Source organism: Ictidomys tridecemlineatus, unplaced genomic scaffold, assembly GCF_052094955.1.
Source record: "Ictidomys tridecemlineatus isolate mIctTri1 unplaced genomic scaffold, mIctTri1.hap1 Scaffold_75, whole genome shotgun sequence".
Lineage (NCBI taxonomy): Eukaryota > Metazoa > Chordata > Mammalia > Rodentia > Sciuridae > Ictidomys > Ictidomys tridecemlineatus.
This window is the reverse complement of record NW_027525461.1, coordinates 867,890-890,975: the sequence shown is the minus strand read 5'-3', so window position 1 is coordinate 890,975 and position 23,086 is coordinate 867,890. Positions and strand designations below refer to the sequence as shown.

The 23,086-nt window shown below is 34.1% G+C and overlaps 1 long non-coding RNA gene across 4 annotated transcripts in view; it reads left to right on the top strand.

Moving 5' to 3' along the window:
- LOC144374566 (uncharacterized) overlaps positions 1 to 23,086 on the top strand; it is a 30,098-nt gene that overhangs the window by 5,729 nt on the left and 1,283 nt on the right. For 3 of the 4 annotated variants that reach the window (XR_013433939.1, XR_013433938.1, XR_013433941.1), the window contains exons 3-4: positions 11,249 to 11,375; positions 12,283 to 12,392. This is a non-coding gene — a long non-coding RNA (uncharacterized LOC144374566). Of the gene's footprint in view, positions 1 to 11,248; positions 11,376 to 12,282; positions 12,393 to 13,418; positions 20,190 to 23,086 lie in introns of those variants that run through there. The other variant, XR_013433940.1, reaches the window with a different exon arrangement.

Here is a 23,086-nt window from a genome sequence, read left to right as displayed (position 1 = left end):
AATTTATTTATTGTTGAAACTAGCATTAATATTTTTAGCCAACCAAGAAAAACAATCAGCAAATACATTTTTAAAGAAAAAAAAACTTCAAAAGGAAAAAAAAAAGAAATTATCAGGAGCTTTTACATATTAGTGGGGTGAGGAGTGGTGAATGATGGGTGGGCAATCTGAACCCTTTCGGGCTTTAGCTTTGTACTGTATCACTTTCAACAGTTACTGCTGAAGCTTTAAGTTCTTTACAACTTCTAATTAAATCCTAGGGAAATGTTAAGCTCACCAATAAAACAATTGTGATGATTTTTTTTTTTTTTTGGCCTGGTGAGGAGAGTGGGTAATCTTTTGGTTGTGATGTTTTTACAGTTTTCTGCTGGGGGTACATAAAATGAACTTTATTTACTTTGATTTGACAGATTTTTTGTCTGCTTTAAACTGTTTCCATATCATATTAAAAGCAAGTATATAGCATTCCATTACATGTGACTTAGTTATTTTTTTAATAAATCACCCTTGTTACATGTAACTAGACTCTCCAGAATATAACAGTGGAAAAGTAATATTAGAAAATGTTTTGTTAACTCAAATTACAGATTAAAAAAAAGGCTTAAGAGCTGATGTTTTCTAAATGCTTATTTATTCCAGAAGCTTTAAGATAACCCATTGGCAAGTACCATTCTTGCAAATTTTCTCCTATATAACTTACCAGTGCTTATTTCATAAAACAAGCAGATATATGTAAATAATTACTGGCAATAGGTTACAATTACTGGTTAAAAATAACTTTGGCATATGGGCCTTGTTGCCCATTTTAATTTTCATTTTTTTTATTTGAGCCCTGGAAGTGGAATAAAATTTGACTATTTAAAATTTTAGCCAAAAAATAAAAGTTTAAATGTATATTTGTACTGACAACAAATAACTGCTAATTCTCAGCCATCTTTTTGATTGAAAGAAGAGTGGTAGGAATGTTGTGAATGTTAGCAGACTTTCCTGCTTATGTCAGAAAATTCTATGTATGAATCCTGTTAGTATTGTTTGCTAGTCTGAAAAAATATCAATTCCAGGCATTAGTTGTTTCTAAATTTGAAAAACAATGAGAAATTTTATTAGGTTCTGTGGGAAACATTTTCCTTCAAAACATTCTTCACTAATAATGGATTTGAAAGAAATGTCTTAATTTTTCAATGACTGAAATCAGAAAAATTGGTTTGAGGGTCTCTTTATTGTGAGAAAATTTAAAAGATTGTGAAATAAGCAACAAAAGGAGGGTAGTCTTAATTATGCAACTTCTGTTAATATTAAGTATTGAGTATTGTTCTCTGTTTTACGTCAATTTGAGCAAGTAATTTTGTGTGCATACTAGACATGCTTCAGTACCCATGAAATGCTCAGGATGAATGTCTACTAGATTTTAGGATTCGACTTTCAGAGTCACTTTGGAATTCTCAAGTATTCCTAAATATGTTTTTTTTTTTTTTTTTTTTTTTTTTTTTTTTTTAGAAAAGCTCCAACATTTTGAGTTCTGGGCTTGTTAAATGACACACATGCTGTATGTAGCAACAATAGAACCTACTGACTATTCAATTCAGGTAAACCAATCGACTCTTGGCCTTTGGTAATGATTTTTAAATACAGGTGTAGAAAACAACAAAGAATAATTTGGGCTCTTAGGTAAAAAAAGAGCATTTACATTTTTTCTCTTGAATGCAGAAGTTGTTTTTATTTCATGATTCTGCTAGCAAACATGATGGTTAAAATGGTTTATTTATATGTATTGGAGAAATAAAATGAAATGAAATTCCATTTTATAATTTTTCTATCCTGTTTAAATGATGTATCTAATAGTTTGGGCATTGGGAGGTTTTATGTTTTATCAGAATTGTCAGATATGAGTCCCTCAGTATTTTTTTAAAATTCTGTCTTAAAAGAAATCTGATTTAGCTCTTGAGACCCATTGTCACAAAGATTTCCAATACTAGTTATATTATTTTATTTTTAAATTATAATTGCCAGTGCCTTGAAGAAAAGGTTTCTTAGAAAACATGGTATTGGATGGTAACTTTTACACAACATCTGAGCACAGCCTGGAAATTATTTTGAAAGATAAATGGAAAAGCTAAACATTCTAAATTTAACACAAATACACTTATTTTTGATTCAGAAGAGAAAATCAAATTTTTCAAAGAAAATGCCCAAAACATAAACTATACAGATTACACAAGGAGGGGCCTGCCTAACATATGTCAACAATAGTCCAGGCTTCCTGTGAGATCCTTCCAGGACCCAAATCACTAAGGATAAGTTATAAAATAACTACCTGCCCTCAGTTTCCTAAACAAGCTAATTTTAAAGATCCTTTATTGCAAGAGTGCAAATATAAATATATGGACATTTTTTTATTGTAGAAAACAATGTATATAGCCAGTGATGAGCATATCAGGCATTTAAATATAATTCATAAAATGCTACTTCTTTTAGTTACCCTTGTTTTTGCATATCACCTTTTTGCTCATAGAGATTAGGAGTGCTAACTAAGTACTTTTTTGTATTTTTAACACTGTAAATGTAATAATAAATTAAATAATTTATGTAAACTTAAATTATGAATTGTAATTCATAGTTTCTTAGTTTTTTTTACATAAAAACTAATGACTAATAATTGGTAAGTGTGGGTGAGACTAAGATTTAGTGACAGATAAACCAAATTGTCACCCCAAAAGATAATCATAAGCAAAAGTTATCCCTTTCCTGTTGATGGAATACGTAGCTTATCCATAGCTACCTACTATAACTATAGTTGTCTTTGTTGCCATTCCACAAGCAGCAGTTTTTCATTTGGTTCTTTTGTTTCAAAGCTGCTAGTGTCAAGTTCCATTCTGAACCACTAATCTGTAGAGAGATAAATATTGGAATTTGATGCTATGAATTTAGACTAGTAAAAAGATAATTTTATCTGCTTCAACCCACTCTGGTGATATTTTGCAATGTTGGTTGTCATAACTGTGTTTGGGATATATAGTGGGTTTATGCCAGAAGCATTCTACCATTCATCTGACCACCTCCTAACAACAACAAAAAATGTTGTAAAAGCTCAATGCTGCTGATGTTGAGAAATTGTATAAATCTCTCCTATCACTTCATTTATTACTTCCCTTCTTTCTTCTCCTGTCCTTTCCACTCTGCTCACATCACTCTTTCTTCTTGGGTTATGTCTCTATAACTGGGACAGCATATCTGAGATTAAAATTAGAAAAGATTTATTTTGGCCTAGTATTTTGGTGTGGGTCAGTCCATGATTGCTTGGCCCATTGCTTTGGGTCTGTGGTGGCACAGTACATCATGATGGGGAGTGCATAGTGGCTGGGAAGCAGAGAGTGAGAGAGAAGGAGTGGAAGAAGGGGATGGGATGCCAATAAAACTTTTAAGGGCATGCTACAATGAACAGACTTTCTTCCACTAGGCTTTGTTCCAGCACCTCCCAATAAGGCCACAGGCTGGCAACCAACCTTTAGTACATGAACCTTTGGTGGACATTCAAGATCAAAACCATTATTCTGTTCTGTTCTGCTCTGCTCTACTCTCCTCCTTTTCTTTTTTCCCCCAAATCTTCTCTTCCTGTGTTCTCTTTCTATTTTTAATCTGTCTTTCTCTTGGCTGTCTCTCTCCTATCCTCTTTATACTTTCTGCTTTCCCCAATGGAGGTGGTCGTTTTAAGTGGCAAATTCCTGAACTGGAATAAAAGGTTTTGTTTTGTTGCTTTTAGTTTGTTGTATAGCTGGGATAATTTGGTTCATTAATTGCACAGAAAATAGTTCTTGAAACTAGTGACAATAACTTTAAATACTTTTGGTTGGCATTGATCTAGAGCTTTTGTGTTTTTTGAACTATGAAATTTTTCTTATAAAATTAATTTAATTTGGGCATTATACAGTCCTGCATTGTAACAGGTTTGCTAGAATAAATTTTCTTTATTTTTTGTACAATTAGCTATCTTAGAGTTACTTGACTATATATTTCAATGACCCTTTATACGTTAGTTTTCATATACCATTGTCATATAACCCCCGTAAAATACATAGCAATACATTATCTTCATTATTTGATGAATAATAAAACAGACATAGGTCAAAGGACTTTCCATATTGTTGGGGCAAGTTAGTGATGAGGAAGACTAAGATTTGGAGGTAGGTCTTAATGCCTGGGTTATTTTTAAAGTCACCAATTATTTTTAACTCATTTAATCTTCCTAAAAACCCTTGAATTGAGTAATTGTTCGCACTTTATAGATAAGAAAGTTGATTTAGGGAAATTACACTCTATATTCAAGATCACCAAACTCATAATGTAATTTAAAAATATTTTGTTTTAGTTGTAGGACACAATAACTTTATTTTATTTTTATGTTGTGCTGAGGATTGAACCCAGGGCCCCCCACATGTTCTTGGCGAATGCTCTACTCAAGCCATAACCTCAGCCACTCATAATGTAATTTTTACTGTTTGCTTTGAGCTGTGTTGCTTCTTAAATTATAATTCTTCAAAAAATAAAATTGTCAAGTTTTGTATAAATTCACGAAATCTATGATTACATTACTTAATATTTCTTTTGACACAAAGGTTAATTTGCCACTTGAATTGGTTGGTAAATTGAATGTTTGTAATACTGTTTGTAATACTGAAAGTTCACTGAGTTTTTTTTTTTATCATAAGGTAGCTCTTTTTGCTATTTAGAATATATTTTTTGAGACCACTTAATCCAAAAATAGTCCAAGTGTAGCTCTCAGCTGTTTTTTGAGCATAGTTAAGGCAGGTGTCCAACATGCTGGGATTTATGTTGCCATTCTGATACAGATAGATTTATGCAAGGGTTAAGCTTCCCATTTATCTTATTTTCTAATTTGATCATATAGACAAGTGAAATAAATTGGGTAGTCATTGTTTACATCATGTTTGAGGCTGTTTCTTTTCATTGTAACCTAAACCTCAAACTGACTTAACAACAGAGTAAATTATAATAATACAGTTTTTATTTTCTTTGTGAAACATTTGGAGTTTATTCTATGCTAAATGAGCATATCATTTTTATGAGGTGATAGGAACTGGTGATAGTTATTTTATTTCTTAATTGGGGAATTTAGGAGTTTGTTACTTTGTCCAATTAAATCCAAGATAGGATTTTGAATTTGGAGTGTCAGGTTTTACAGAAACAAGCTAGATCATCATTTTATTAGGTTAAAAAGAATATAAACTTAAATAGTTAAGCTGTATTTAAAATATTTTTGATATTATTCAATTCTTTGTATAAATTTTAGTGGTTGAATATTAAAATATTTTATATTGTACATTCATTGGCTGGATTTGGACCATTGATAATATGATATTGTGGATTTTAGAGGAAGGGAGAGAAGGAGTCTGACTTTTGCTAGTGTGCATATATGTTGGACATGAAAAAATGTACTTTTTTATAAATGAAGAAGATTCCAAACTTGACATTATGTTGCATTATTGTAACAAATATTTTTCTTACTTCAGTGAGGAAAAATACTAATATCTAAATACTCATTTATTAGAATAATGAGTGAGGAGATCACCATTAAATATTGCTGAAATAAAGCTGAATTGCATGCTTTCTAAGCAACGGAGAACTCTGCTTTTTGAGATCACTGTTCTCCCAGAAGGCGAAAAATGTTCTTATGTGGAGTTTGAAAAAGCATGGAGTTTTAAGTTTGGGTGATTTTCAAAAGTTAGACAATTTAAGGATTGGTTAACTTTAAGCTTGAAATTTTAGAAACTGACTTACTTTGAGGACATTACTAAATTCAGGAAGTTGGTGATTGGTTGATTTTCTTCACTGAATAAAAAGTTGAGTCGACCTTCAAGATTGATTGGTCATGGCAAATTTAAAATTACAATTGTAGTTGAGTTTTTTCCATCTTGGGGCAAGAGCAGAAGAATGATCTTTTTCTTTCTTGAAGTTGAAGAATAGGTACTCTTTATTCTCTTTATTTATGTTACACATATTCATGTTAGCTATTGTGATAATAGAGTTCTGGTTTTACTTTTGAACTTTTTAAAAAAAGGTAACAAATTCTACATTTTGTTATCTACCAAAATCAGGATTATTTCATATTTGGGACTCAGGCTGCTTCAAGAATCATTTATATAGTGAAATGTATTTTTTTTGGTAGAAGTTCTGTAAAAATTATGGTGAAGATTGTGTTACTTTTATGTCTATTATTCTGGTTGATCATGTATTTGCCAAGATTAACCTTCACAGATGATGAATTATGGATCTGAAAGTTTTTGTTTTTTTATTAGAGATATATTTAAAATAGAATATTTTTGGAAGGAAAGTTAACTAGCAATTATTCCTGTTAACATTTTAGAAGGTTTGATGATCATGTCTTTTGTTTGATAAGATATGCTGAATCATTTTAGTTTCTTTGAATCACACTACAACAATTATTATATCATAGCACTATGTATATAAATTCATTCAGCTGTTTAATATTTATAATATATTTTTCAGAATAAAATAAAATGTTACCATTTATGACTGCTGGAATTGTAACAAAACAGTTTTTAAAATTGATATATTGTGACTTCATTTAATTTTTTTTCCTGTATAGATTTAAGATAAAGTGGGGCATTTGTTATCTTGGAAGTAAGAGAAGCCAAAGAGAGTTTTTCATATAATTTCTTTGTTATATTCAAATTTTATTTAAAGTACTATATTTATAATTTCAGAATAATTTTTAAAATAGTGGGCATTTATTTTATATGAAGCCTGTACTTTTTTTCTTAACCTCAGTTTTTGTGTCATACCTTGTGACTTCCAGATAGGTATTATTTAGTAATGAAGCTATAATTGTGATTTTGATAAAATAATTTTACATGAAATCTCTTGAAAAAATGTAAATTCTGACTCTTATTTTTGTTTACCAGCCAAATTTATTAACCTATGAGGATCACCAATTACATTGATCTTAACCCAACATTAAAATTGATATATACAAAACAGCTATTGTTTTTCTACCACATGGTATTCAGGAGTTTTATTCTTAAGAGTTAAACTTCACAAAATTATACTTAATTAGCACCTGTATTTTATAAGGAAAAAATTGTTGTTGTCCCAAATGTGGTTATTTGTTTATTTCTGTGATATTTATGATATAAAGTAATGGATTTCAAATGTGTCTCTTTACATATCCAGTGACTAGTTGAGCATTTATTGCCTAGTTAACTGATTTTAAAAAGGATCATAGGTAAGGTGGTAGGCTGTCTTTTTAAATTAATTGGGGAAAAAAAGCGAGCATTGTACACTTTTCAATAAAAGCTTTGTTTTCTAGTCTTTGCTAATAGGTAAAATGACATTTTCTGTTTAATTTGCATTCTTTGATTGCTGGTAAAGCTGAACTTCTCTTTATTCGCTTGTTAGCTGTGTGGATTTTACCTACACTTGCCAAATTTATGAAATAAAAATAGAGGATTTGCTATTATAAATGTGAATTTCAGATAAATAACAAATAATATTTTTAAAGGTGTCATGCAATATAGGGTATCTACTTATGCTTGAACAAAAGTCAGTGTCTATCTGAATTTCAAATTTAATTGGGCATACTGAATTTTCTTGTAATGCTCATTTTTTTAATATATTCATTTTTAGTTTTCCATGGGACTTTATTTTATTTACTTATGTGTGTTGCTGATAATTGAACGCAGTGCCTTACACATAAACTCTACAAATAAGCTACAAGCCCAGCCCATGGAAAAATCATTCTACTTTCTGGTTTTTATCAAATTTTCAGTTATAATTCCTGTTTTTGTAAGAGGACTTTGCATAAACTGAATATTAGTCCTTTGTCTTTTTTGGATGTTTCAAACAAATGCTTCTGGTGTTTTCTGTCTTTTAACTTCATATTGTCCTTTGTTGAAAAAAAAAAACAAGTCCATAATTTCAACAGAGTCGGTTTAATCAAAATTTCCCCATGATGCTTAGACATTTATTTTATTTAAAAATTTTCATCATTTACAGTTTCAAATATATTATTCTGTCTTTTATTTGTCTTATAGCATATATAGTCTATTTGGTTTTATTTCATGGGAAGAGAATTGGTGGCTCCACATTTAAAATGGCTACATTTATGATGGTTTGATTCAAGGATTTTTTAATCTTGAAAGCAATATATATTCAGTAGGACAGTATTTCAGATTTTGAATTTAATCTTTTGTTACACTAGTTATATGCAGCATAATATTTGTTTGTAAAAGAAATTAGATCCAGCGGTTAGCTATCACTGAGCTACATTTCCAGATCTTTTTATTTTGAGACAGGCTCTTGCAAAACTACACAATTTGACCTGCAACTTACAGTCCTCCTGCCTCAGCTTTGTAAGGAGCTGAGATTACAGGCAAGTGCCATCATGCCTGCAGGATCTTCTTTTTTCATGCTGAACAATAGCAGGGAACTGAAGATCCCAGATCATAAATCCACCATGAAGATAAATGACTGGTACTCTGTTTTGTGCTGCTAAGCTGTGAGGTTTGGTAGAACACATATAATAAACATATACCTGAATTTTATTTTATATTATAATTGTTTTGAGATGTAACCAACTTAAGTTGAGGACGATTTTTATTAGGGATGAGGTTAGAGAGATCATGGGAGGAACAGAAATGGGAAGACTTGTAAGCCATGGTGAGGACTTTGGTTTTTACACGAAGTGAATAGGAGGATTTTCAACAGAGGTGTCCTAATCTGAAAAATGTTTTTAAAAAGAAGCTTTCTGATGACTATTGTGGAAGGATTGTATGAGGGTATGGCTAATTCTAATTAGAGACAGCTAATACTTCTCCATTATCCACTTCCTCCTTCTTTATTTCTAGAATGAGATCCCTGTGGTTTAGATGGCAGCATGGCTATCGGTTAGACAATCTAGATTTCATCATCTTCTAATGTTAGTATTGGCGGTGTGGTTAGGTTTAGGCCAGTTATATATGAAGAGCAGTGAAATATGCAACTTCTGAATTATCTTTTTAAAAGTCCTTGTCCTTGATTTTTTGCGTCCATCTTCTTTTCCCTTCCACTTACTCTAATGGCAACTGCCTTGAACTTATATGGAATTCCTTTCATGAGGGTATCAGCCCCAGAAAACCTTGTGGAGAAAACCAGTACTGCTTGCTCTCCCAGCAGCCACCTGTGTAGCTCCATGTTGTTTCATGAAAAAGAATACATTTTTTTCTTCTTTGAGCCAATGTATTTTGGTATCACTTCATTAAAAATATTTAACCAATATTCTATAAAATACCAAAATTGAGTACCTGAAGTGGGGTATTTTATAATAATAAATTTAAAAGGCGTGATACATGCTAAATCATTGGCTGAAATACTTTATAAAAAACATTATAAGCTAAAAAAATTCAGTGACACTCAATTATACAGTGGTACAATATTTGGTGAAAATGCCACCTCTGATAATATTTATATGGCATCAATTTCTCTATCCTGTCTATACCTCCAGGGAAGTAGTTAGAATCAGATTGCTAATATAGTGATTACTGCTTGTTTCTTTAGCAGTTACTATAAGAGGGCATCAAAGAACAAGCAAGTTAGTTTGTATTTAGAGTTCAAAGTGTGTCTGTAGTTTATAACTATTGGATATTCTTTTTCTCCATTGTTTGTGGTCTAAACTGTCAGGTGGAGCATTAGGGTGGTTGAAAAACATTGCTCCTGTGTGCCAAACAGTGATGATTAAAGTACTCATTCTCAAAAACCTCCTGCTATATTTTTTTGGCTCAACTGTGGAAGCTAGCCCAGGCAAGAATCAAATTAAGTATTTGCTTTTTTACCTGAACTAGTCAGTTGAATTAAATAAAAGCTACAGTTTGAAATATAGTCTTATTTCCCTGTAAAGTAAATGCTTATTTTTTTTTTACCCATGATATGTTAGCTGTGGCTCTCTTCTATGTCCTCTCTCACACCCAAGATTTAAGCTGAAGAAATATTGCCATGTGTGTGTGTGGGGGGGGGTACATTGCCATTTTTGTGACAGAGGAAAAAAGAAATGGCAGAACCAGCTTCTTGGAAGTGACATTACATTTGTTTATATTTTACTGGCCAAAGCAAAGCAAGTAAGTGACTGAGTCTGAAATCACTCAGATAATCAGGATCATCTCAAGTCGTTGATGTCATTGGGGTGAAAAATCCTCTTGGTATGAATCAGATGACTTCAAGGAACTTAGTTGTAAATCAAGAGAGAGAGGGTTAGATCTTCCACTGGTGTCAGAAAAAAAAAAACAGAGTTGACAAGTTTAATATCCATGACAAACAAAATGTTTAGTTGTGATTACTTTCTTGTGGCACTGACAGAAAACAAATACATCTATTAGGTTTTTGAGAGGATTTTGTTGTCCAAAATCAAAAAAGTTTGACTTGCAAAAACCTGTGGTGTTTTGATGTTGCTTGACACTTAAGTAGTTGAGTAACTCTTAGTCCCAAATATACACCAGCAAGAAGTATACAATTAGATCTTTGCTTCCTTGTTGAAGCACATTCTCTTCTGTGTCCACTTCATATATGGACAGAAAACATTTTGGAAAAGAAAAAATCTTCCAGAGGCCAAGACAGGGCTCCCACCATCAAATGGATAAAAAAATTTCTTTCAGGGAACAGAACCTTAATTTAACCAAGAAACATTTTATTTTGGAGCATGAATTCTTTGCAGTTCTTTTCCAACAGAATTTCATTATTGATAAAATAGGTGTTTAGAATTCTTTTCAGAATAAACACTTAATTGTATTTGACCATTGAATATTAGGCGTGATGGTGATAATATATAGCAAAGATTAGTTATCTGTTAGTTATAGGTCACTAATAGGGAAGAAGCCACATGGTACCTGTTGAAGTGGGTTGTCATCATCCAGAGATCCTAGACTTTGAACAAATTCCAGTAATTGAGTGGAACTTTCAATTTACTCTTGAGAAAGGAGATGTCTCTTGTATACTGGGAAGAAGACATACTTGCAACTCTGATATTTAGCTACGTATATAGTCTCTATATAAAAAGAAACTATATCTCAGGTTTCTTATTGCTAGATAAAGTCACTAAACCAGTTTCTAAGTTTGGGCAGTGAGGTGAGAGTGAAGGTGATGTGTGATGCTACTCTTAAACACATTTGTATTACAAAAGCTGTTTCTCTGTCATACTCTTTTACCCATTCACTTTCCTACCCATGAATTGTTGGTGAGCTAGGGACAAGAGAAGTGCCACAAGAAAAGCTATAAAGAGCCCACTGGATGACCTGGCATTGGAAGACCTTGCAGAGATGAGCTGTCTACCTCCCCTGAACCATTTGCATGCCCCTGTACTCTCTGTAAAGGTAAATTTACTATCTATCTATCTACTTATTTATTTATTTTTAGTCATTGTATTTTTGGTCTTGTTTTATAGCATTTTAGCCTATATTTTAATGAATACAGATGGAAGTGCTCTAAGTAATAAATACACATAGCAAGTTAGATTTGGAATTATTTTTATGTTTTTTTTCAGTTGAATTTTTTTATTTTTACTTTTCTTTTGGCGATGGGTGTTGGGGATATGCCAGGAATTGAATCCTTGACATTTGACCTCTGAGCCACATCCCCAGCCCTATTTTTATATTTTATTTAGAGACAGGGTCTCACTGAGTTGCTTAGTATATCACTTTTGCTGAGGCTGGCTTTGAACATGCAATCCTACTGCTTTATTCTCCTGAGATGCTGGGATTACAAGTGTGCATCACTATGCCTGGCAATGTATTAAGCATGATTAAAGATTGATATCCCAAATACATGAAGAGTTCCCTGAAACTTAATTATGTAAAAATATTAAAGTCCAGGGTTGGGGTCTTGACTCAGTGGTAGAGCACTCACCTTGCATGTGTGAGACCCTGGGTTAGATCATCTGCACCACATTAGAAAAAAATAAATAACTGAATTAAAGATATTGTGTCTGACTATAAATAAAAATTTAAAAGTTCAGTGCATAAGTGAGGAGAGTATTTTAGTAGTTAACAAGTAGTACAGTAAAGTGTGGGAATATTTCCATAATTTTTCCCATAACTGGGAAATCAAATAAATGCATTTTAAATCAACCTTGAGTTACCATTTCCATTCTCTCAAAGTACTTAAAATAATTCCATGTTCTTGAGAGTTTTAAAGGAAAGGAGCCCATTCATAGTTTTTTGTTTGTCATGCTTTATCTATTTTTAATCACTGCTTTTCTTTAAATATTTTGTGTGATTTCAGACTCTGGTACCTCATAAGTATTTACCCATTACCAACTGGTCTCCTGTCAGATCTTCACACTTTCAGAGCTGCAGTGAGAAGCTGGGAGCATTCCCCCCAACTCAGCACTGGTGAGCACCCTGCACTGTGGGCATTGGCATATGAGTCAGTCCTTGCCACTGGAAAGTGGGTCTTGAGGTTTGGGATGGTCAGATCTTCCAGTAGGTTGTGGCACCCATTAACTGTTAGATGACTGTTGTCCTAAATCATTGAATTTTGATGAATGTTTTAATGAACTACAGCATGTTGGTTGTTGAAATAACATGATTATTGGAGGTATGAGTTTGGCAAATTTTTGTAATTAGTACACAATGTTATTTTTACTGTAATTTTAACTGTACTTGAAAAGTAATATGCATAAAATGAGCTTCTTTTAACTTTTAAGACTATTGATATACTTCTCAAATTTACTGTTGTCTTTATGACAAAATATGTAATTTTAAAAAATCAACTGAGGTCTGGGGATATATCTCAGTTGGTATAGTGCTTGCCTCACATGCACAAAGTCTGTGTTCAATCCCCAGCACCACCATAAATAAATAAATAAATAAATAAATAAACAAACAAACAACTGACAAACTTGACTTCTACCTCCTCCATCACAAAATTACTCTGGGTTTCCTGTACATTTATGTTTTCTAACATGTAGCAGTATGGGCCTCCATATTTTTGTGAACTTTTAAGGTTAATTGTGTTTATGTGAGTGGAATTAGGTCCTCAAGCATATTTGAAATTACACTGTATCTTAATGCATATAGCTTGAGATATTTTATTTTCTAAATAATTGTATCTTATGAGTACATAGAGCTTCATTTTTACTTTACAAATGTGTTCCCATTACCAGCAATAAACTCTATAGTTTCTAATGATGTCAAATATAATTGGTAATTGATTTCTTAAACATATTTTGAGTCTTGATCATCTTTCTGTGACCAATATAGAGAATTTCTGTAGACAAACTCTTGTTCATTAGGGAAGAGAGACAAATCCAGAGGCACTTTATATTGTTCCATAAGGGCCATGAGCATGTGATGAACAAAATGTAAAGGAAGGCAGGGGAGAGAAGTAGTTCTTTTTTTTTTCTTTTTTTACCAAAGGAGTCCAGTTATATGCAAGATTCTTCACTAGTGAACCCTTCAGCCGGACTTCAGAAAATGGACAAAAATTTTTGCCAGGAGGAATGGATAAAAAAAGCATGAACAGAAAGGCAGAGGTATAGAAGTAAAGGATATGTGGATAAGCCACTGAAAGATGTTAGGTATATAACATGATCAGGTTTGTTCTTTTGAAAGAAACTTGAGGACAATGTGGAGAATGATTATAACAAGAAGACAAAAGAAAAGTGATTCTTAAACTCTTATTTTTTTTTTGTTGTTGTTGAATGCTTTTCCATGTAACAGTTAAGTAAGCATCCCCATATTTTAGAATGCAACATAGGTAAAACAAACTGTATTATACACAGTTCTAGCCAGTCAACTTTGTGATCTTACTATAGCTGTACATAAGAGTGTCTCTTCTGATATTCTGAGCAAGAACCAGTGGACTAAAGAAGGAGATCAGCTAAGAGGCCATTGTGGTGTTCCTCTATATTTGGCTGTGTAGACTTGGTGTCAGAGTTGATGTATAGGGGTAGGGATAGAAGGAATTACAGACCAGTGTTTCTAAAATTTTTATGTGTATATTAATTGCCTGGGAATTAAAAGATAGGTTCTGATGCAGATGCAGAAGGGCAAGGCCTGAGATTTAGCATTGGATAGGTTCACAGTGATGTCAATACTCTTTGTCCATGTACTATGTTTAAATAGCTACAGTAAAATAACTTGACTGTGAAGCTCCAATGACTTTATGATGATGTCATCATTTGAAATTGGGAACACAAGATAAAAGAAAGGGGAGAATTCAAGGAATTTGTGTCTTTGTGGGACATTCAGGTAAAAAAATGTTATTGATAACTGGAAATTTGGATATTATGGATAAGGGGGAAAGTGAAACCTAGAGATAAAAAATTGTCAATAGCATTTTATACCTGGTAGTTAAGGGTGTGAGAATCAAGGAAATTACCTGCAAGAAAGAGATGAAATAAAATATTTTAAAATGTACTAATTTAAGAATTTAACTGAATCATAGAATTTTTAAAAACTTTTTTTTTGTTTTTAGTTGTAGACAGAAAAAATACCTATATTTATTTATTTTATGTGATGCTGAGAATCAAACCCAGTGCCTCATACATGCTAAGCAAGTGCTCTACACAGAGTTACAACCCCAGCCCCTATTTACTTTATTCCATTGACCAGCAATTGGGAAGAAATTAGAGAGCTTCCATTCTTGGGGTAAATTTAGGAATAAGATAGTTGCCTTTGGCATACAGCCTTCTTCTTTGGTAATGAACATAGATGAAGTTAAATATTTCCTAGATCACTTTAAGAATGCCTTGAAATATTCTTTCTTCTAAAACACTGTTCGTATGAATATACATATTAAACATCTTCAGTATGCCAGGCATTCTTTTCTAAGCTCTGGTATAAAAAATAGCAAATGAAATGAATCCAAGATACAGTGGCATTTATGAGGAGATGGACAAAAGTAATTATAATACAGTATGGTAAATGCTGTGATAGGGAAGTGAATGTAGGGTGATACTCTAGCACCTACATCAGGAGCACATGACTTAGTGGAAGACTTGGAATGACTTTCCTGAGGAAGTAGCATTTAAACTGAGACCAAAAGCCTGAGTGGAGGTGACCTAAAAAAGAGAAAAAGATGGACATGCAAGCAATGTCACAGAGGGGAGAAATCCCCATAGGTTGGTGGAGTTCAGTATATCTGACCCAGCGATATATAGGGTGAGATTGATAGGAGGTGATCTTGGAGAAGTAAAAAGAGTTTATACTAGGCAGTGACTCCTGGAACTTGGGATGAGGACAGAAAATGATGTAGAAAGATATACTGTTATTCTGCCTTGGTGTAGTTAAAATGGTAGTCTTATGCTTATGGTATGGGCTTCAAAACCTGTATTATAATTTAACTTTCAAAAAAAAATTTAACAATTTGGGAAGTGCTTGGATAAAAGCATAACTTTAGTGTTTTGGGGTATTGATGCTTAAATGTGCCTTTACTGGTATTTTTTAATGAGGCTACAGTGTTGATTTTCTCACTTTCTGATATAAATCAAATGTATCATTTCACACATGTAGTTGAATTTTATTTTCTGGACCAGATTTATAAACTATAAGAAAATAAATAAATAAATATTTATAAATTGTTTGGTTTTCAAAATGTTCCTAAAAGTTAAGGATTCCCTCTGTAAACTATATTATAAGATATCCTATATACCAGCAAAGTATAAAAAATGAAGTTTACATAATTATAATTAATAGAATGTAAAAGGTAGTAGAATGAAACAGACATTATCAGTGTATGTGTACATGTGACTACATGACCAATATGATTCTGCAACATGTGCACTCAGAAAAATGAGAAATTATATCCCATCTATGTATGATATATCAAAGTGCATAAATGCATTCTACTGTGATGTATAGCTAATTGAAACAAAAATAAATAAAAAAAATGAAATATAAATTTCGGGACTGTTCCAGAAAGTACATCAAAAAAAAAAAATCTATGCATAAGAATTCCAAAGTTAGATTATCTCTTCTCAAAAAAGTAAAGCATAATCTGTACTCCTTAAATATGGGCTATCTCTACACAGTGGAAAGGAGAAAAACAGAAGAGCCTTACTCTAGAACACCTCACCATCACTACCTTAGTCAGGTGACTAAAGTTAGCATCAAGAGTAATTATCTTTATAGTGTGAACACCCACAATAAGGTTCTGAGAAGAGTGCTTTACTTTTGTAGTCTTCCTCATCCACACATGTAACACCAGTCTAATCATGACAACAATGACAGAAACATTTCAACTGAGAGACATTCAGAACTTTCAACCTCATAAAACAAGATGTCCTAGATCAATTAGATTTGACATTAACAAATAACATCAATCATAATTTGCCCACTATTAGGGCTAGACAAGGTTTTAGGAAAGAAAAAAAGATTAGTAGAACAAGAACAAGGTATAGCAGCACCAATTCAAATAGATCAAGAAATAAATAAACATGGATTGGATTTTCAGAAGGGATCACTGAGACAATAAAAATTACTTGGAAATCAGAAAGACCAGTATGGTTTCCTCAGTGGCCCCTGACTAAAGAAAAGATACAAGAAGCCCATGATCTGGTCGAACAACAATTAGCGGAGGGACATATACAATTTCCATATCTCCAAATAATATTCCCATTTTTGTCATTAAAAAGAAATTTGGTAAATGGAGATTATTGCAAGATTTAAGAGCCATTAATAATGAGATGGTTATTATGGGACCTGCTCAATTGGGTGCCAAGCACCAATTGGCACCAGAATCACGAGCCACCACACAGCTTTGTAGGTTCAAACAGCAATTCTTTATTCCCCTCTCACACCGCCTCCACACAGGTCCAGGGGCAATTGCGTTCTGCCGTCTCCCGCACAATTCACCTACTCCACGAGGCTCTCTCCAAATCCCATTTTAATCTCACGAGAACTCAATGGGAACAAGCAGCAGGAACACCCTAATCCCAGCAATAATCTTCAACTTTCAACTTCCCTAAAACCCATTGTCTTAAACTGGCAATGCCTTAAACTCAAGGAGCCGGTTACTTCCTCAAACCTGATCAGCTCTAAACCCGGATCCGCCTTGGTCCTTGAGCAAGGTCACCTTATTAAAGCAGGCATGCAATGTCCCATCGAATGTCCTCTAAGCAGCATGGGGTACGCTTGGCAAGGAAATTTCGATGCGCCATTCCTACTTGGTAATGGCCCTCAGCAATTGGGGATTTCCCAATTGTCTGCTTTCCCCAAAACCTGGTATGTTTTAGCTATAGATATTAAAGATTTTTGTTTTTTCAATTCCAATTCATTCTAAGGATAGTCCAAGTTTTGCATTTACTATCCCTGCACTGAATCATGAAGGTCCTGATCAGAGATATAAATGGAAAGTACTACCACAAGGGATGGCTAACAGCCCAACTATGCATCAAATTTATGTTAACAAAGCAATCCAGCCACTTAGAAATCAAAATCCTAAACTACAAATATTTCACTATATGGATGATTTATTGTTAGCACACAAAGATAAAAACAGATTGCTAGAATGTTATGCCACTCTTACAAACTCATTAAAAATTATAATCTAGAGATAGCAATAGATAAAGTACAATTAAATTTTCCAATTAATTATTTAGGAGTTCTATGATCCTCAACCATGGTCCATCCCCCCAAAATTCAATACTAGTAGATCAACTCAAATCACTTAATGACTTTCAAAAGTTATTAGGAGACATAAATTGGGTAACGCCTTATCTAGGCATACCAACAGGAGAGTTGAAACCTTTATTTGATATCCTAAAAAATCCATCAGATCCAAATTCATATATACTAGATACCAGCCATTCAGCCCATAGTGTGGTGTGATTCATTGCCTTCATGCTGACTTGTTTGGCCAATGGCATAGGCACCGTGGGACTCACATAGCCATGTGCCCTCAGCAACTTTCACTCTTGTGGAAATTGTACTTCCCATCCTATAGAACAGCAGTGCCTTTGGGGACCTAACCAAAGGTCTTGAACACATTTAACACTTGATGGAGGTAATTGAGCTCATCCACAAGTACTGGTTCAATGTGTTTCTTCTAAGTCAGCCTCCATTTCTCACTGTATTAGTGAGATTTGTTTCCCATCAAACAGAGGAAGGACATTGCCCTTCTACCAGCACATGAGACACAAAAGACTCTCACTTTTCAAAAATCTTTAATAATGTAACAAATCTACGGGCTCTGACCTCTATGTAATTATCTTATGCTCTAGGTTAGTTCCCTTTACTACTACCTCTGGTAGCTGAAGCTACCTCCTTCAGTGAGAGGTGGTTACAACTGAGAAGCCAGAGGAGACACATTGAAATACTTCACCCCATGGGACAGTGTCTGAAGGGATTAAAAGTGGATAGGCCTTTCAGGAGACTTAAGAAAGAGTTAGGTGCCAGAGTAGTCCAGCATGTGAGGTTGGTTTGACATTCAGAGGGGTGGGGCAGAGGGTATCTCCAGAAAGACCATTGGAATGGGGATGTGGTCTGTTGATTTGGCATTGGGTTAACTAGGGGATGCTGTGCAGCCACCAAAGCAAGTTGCAGGAGAAAAGGGTCCTCTGCCTTGGGGCTGCTAACTCTGAAGTCATAACATCTGTCTTTATGGGAGTTCCTGCTCCCACATAATATCTGAAATGTGGACTTTAATCTCAGCATTGGCAACAGCCCTGGGAGGGCCTGTCTTGATGGCCGCAGTCAATCCATATCTGCGTTGTTTGTTGACCCAGTATAGGAATGGGCTGTAAGTGAATGTTGCAGATTTCATCACCTCCACCCACTGCTGGGCACGCTCCTCCCGCTGCAGCTTCTTCCTCCAGTGTAGAAACATCATGCATCCACCAATTATCAGAGTGCCCAGCCCCAGCCATACAAAGTACAATGGGACCCACACTGAGGCAGTAAAAAAAAAAAAAAAAAGAAAAGAGATAAGTTGTCTGACAGCTGTAGCTTGAGTCCTGAACTGATTCTAATTCCTCTCCTTGATTTGGCTCAGTCATCCATTTATTCTTTCCCTCCCTCTTGCAAGACTTGCCACATTGTATTCTGATAGAGTTCAAGCTATTTTGGCAGGAAGTTGAGAGTCCACTTTGGCCTTTGAAAGATGAGGAACACTAGGTGTAACAGGGGCCATGACTTATGCGGACTCTTTTAGAACTTCCAGCTCCCAGTCCGGGACCCATGCCGTTTTTCAGACTGAGAAGTCTCACTAAGGGCAAGGTCCTTGAGGACGTCAAAGCTCCCCACTTGACAAAGACTCCCATGTATCTTTTATATTTGGGCAGAATGTTGTCTGTCTTCGAGGAGTCCTCCCTTTTCTGGTGGAGTCTATCTATGAACTGCTTAGCACTTTATGGAGGCAACCACCACCCCATGCCTACAAAGGTTATTCCCCTACTCTCTAAGGATGAGAGGGGCACTTACAACCAGGAATGTCCAGGTCCTCCATTGGGGAATCCATAATTTTGAGGCTTGAGGAGTCCATTCGTATGAGGCTTGTTACCAGGACTGTGGCTCTGGACAGAATGAACTCACCCACTCCTCGCTCCACCAATGGGAGTCTTCAGAAGGCCCCCAGCCCCATTATTTCTTCAAGATGAGGTCACTGGGTTCTGAGCACTGGGAATTCCAGGAGTGGCTGTTGTGGAGTGGGTGACAGTTAATGGAAGGACGTGACTCCATCTTGTGACCTGTCATGAGCATTTTTGTCTTCCCTCAAAGAATGGTCCCAACACAGAATTGTCTGTTTCCAACTTCATAAGTGATACTCACAGAACAGCCCCCAGGAAAGGGCCTTTACACCCTCAGGATATTATAGTAATGTTGTGAAGCATTAACACGGAGAACTAATAGATATTCCTAAAGAATAGATATATAAAAGACTCTGTTAGGTGAGAAATCTATGTCTCTGAGCATACAGATTTTCTTTTTAAATTATTTAATTAATTATTAATTTACTTTTTTATTTGTTTTACTTAGTTACACATGACAGTACAATGATCTTAACATATCATACATTTTTATCAGATGGGATATATTTTCTCATTTTTCTGAGTATACAGGTTGCAGAATCACATTGATCAAGCATGGGCTGGAGATATAGCTCAGTTGGTAGAGTTCTTGCCTCCAATGTAAAAGGCCCTGGGTTCAGTCCCCTGCACCACCAAAATAAATATTAATCATTATTTTATACTTGGTGCTGATCATCAAAACCAGGACCTCATACATGACAGCCAGCATTCTACCAGTGAGCCAGAACTCCAGTTCCTTATATAGCTTTTCATATACTATTCCTCTGCTTATTGAAGATCTGTTTCAATGTGCAAAAGAAAAAAAATATTTTGTTTCCTACAAGAATTAGAGCCAGAATAAAGCTGTGGGGAGGGTTTTTTATTGTAGGTGTTAATTGCTTTTTATTTTCTCTTTAAGACTCTCAGTTTAATCTTTCAACATTTAGATGGTGTAAGACCCAACTTCAGGAGAAGTAAAACAAATAACAAATGAAAATGAATTGGCATATTCCATGAAAACATGTTCTGTGAAACAATCTGAAAGTGGAAAGTGCAAACAGTTTCTAGAAATATGAGGAAAACGAGATAAATTATATGAACATTAGCAAACTTGTCTTTCTTGGTCTTACTCTTACCTAACTAATATACTTCTATTTCATTTTTTTCATTCCTGTTACCTACAACTAATATAAAACCATCAATACCCTATATTGGATTATTGCATTATCTTTCTAGTAGGTCTTCCGCTCCCATTTTTCTCCCTTTATATATCATATCCTCACCAGCTGAGTTCTCTTAAATTTTGCTTGCCTGATAGGGAATCATAGTATACTGGTTCAAACAGAGACTCCAGAACCAATCTGCCAGTTTTAAATCCTAGATTTTTACCCTACTAGCTGTCTAACATGGACATGTCTATTAATTTTTTGAGCCTTAGATTCTCTACTATAAAGTGGAGATAACTACAGTACATTCTTGAAAGCTACTTGAAAATTAAACATATTAAGCTCGCTAAAGCATTAGAATAATGTCTGGCAGAGAGTGAGGGCTATAGTTATGTTCTTAAAAGAATAAAAATAAATATTATATTGGGAACATGCTTGCAAATGTTAAGTAACTTCTCATTGCTTTCTTCCTTTCTTTCTTCTTTCTTTCTTTCTTTCTTTCTTTTCTTTTCTTTTCTTTTCTTTCCTTTATTTGCATTTGTAATTCTCCATTATTCCAGAACCTTTCACAAGAAGCTTCCTGAACTCCTTTCTTCAAAGTACTCATCATCTATTCTGCCTATTTGGCCACCATATGTTCCTTGGTTTTCATTGCCACTTACATTTTCATGCCTCAGTCTTCTCTAATTAGAGTTTAAGAAGCTATTTTTGGCATTTCATGAATTTTATTTTAGGTATATGTACTAATTATGAAAATAATAATAAAAGGAGTAGTCAGGTATTATGCCTAATTCTTCATATGACTTATTTCATTAAATTCTCATGACTACTCTCTGAAGGCAGTATTGCTATCCTCACATTATAGTTGATGAAGCTGGAATTAGTCTCATAAATTTCAATGCTGATTCATAAACTTTGCTGATATTATAAATTAAATTAAAAATTATCAGACTATGCTTTCCTTAAAATAAGACAATGTTTTGACATGCTTTTTTTTTTATAAAAAGACAAAGGAACTTTAGGCTGCATTAGTTGAGTGGTTTGCTTAAGTTCTAGGAGGTAATGAGTCCTTTTGTGTGCTATATTTTCTTTAGCTAGACTACACTTTAATTAGTATATTCAATTGGGACTTGTGTGTGTGTGTGTGGTACCAGAGATGAAACCCAAGGCCTTCCACATGCTAGATAATTATTCTACCAGTGAGCCGTCATCCTGGGGCCTTATATTTAAGTGAGAATGTTGATAGAGCAGAGCAATTCTGAGGTAGGTTGACCCATTTTTAAAGACCTGCTCACTCAGAGGTCACTTTGGTTATGACATCTTTTCTGAATTCTATGCTGTCTATAATGTCATGCTGAGCCTAGAATGTGTCTGTTATATCCTTCTGCCTTATTTCATTTCTTCTGATTGAAGTGATCAAGGGAGAATATGTGAAAGAAAAAGTGTATAGGCTCAGATTCAGAGAACAGGAAAGACTTGGGGGGCCAGAGATAGTGAAGATGGGTTTTCAGTGAGAGTCAATTACATAAAAAGTACAGAAGACAATAAAAATAATAGTAGTAAAAATATGGATACAGAGGCTGTTTATGATATGTTAAGAGATTTTTAAAAAGCAAGACACAGTATTGCATATGTACTGTATCTATACTATAACAGAAAAATATTCTTAAGACATACTAGACACAGATTTATCAAAAATGAAAAAAGTGCTTCTTTTATGGTAGTAAGACTATAGGCATATTTCTCTTTTCCCTATTTTCTAATTTTATAATTTTATTATATAAATTTTTATTCCTTACAATTTGGTATTTACATGATAAGGTTTTACTGTGCTGTCTTTGTTCTCTGATTCCAGGCAGAGGGAAGACTTCTGTCTGATATATACCATAGTCACCCAGCATATTCTGTCTCTTCCTTATATGAAAGACTTTCAGGAAGCAGGATTTCAAAAGCTGCTTATAACACAGCAAGAATAACTAATACAGGCTAGCATTACTTTGAGTGCTTACTTTGTGCCAAGCACAAATTTGTACTTGTTCATCTAGTCTTCACACCAATCCTGTGAGGTTGATATTATTGCAATTTTAATGATGTTATTTTGGGAGTTTTCATGATTTGCACAATGTAGCATAGCTAGCAAATTGTTGGAGCGAGGATCTACATCCATGTCCTCCTGATGCCAGACCCTGATCTCTGAATGACTGATGTTATGTCATTCAGAAACAGGCCCACATTTGGCAGGGAGATGAGGGTTTGGGAAGAAAAGAAAGAAGATCCAAAAAAAAAAAAAAAAAAAGAGGATCTCACACACAAGGCACATCTCGAAAATAGTGATTTCAAACATCATAAAATCAATTTCTCTGATAAAATTTGTTAGTAAGAGTAAAATCTTAATTATTTAGAAGACCATGTG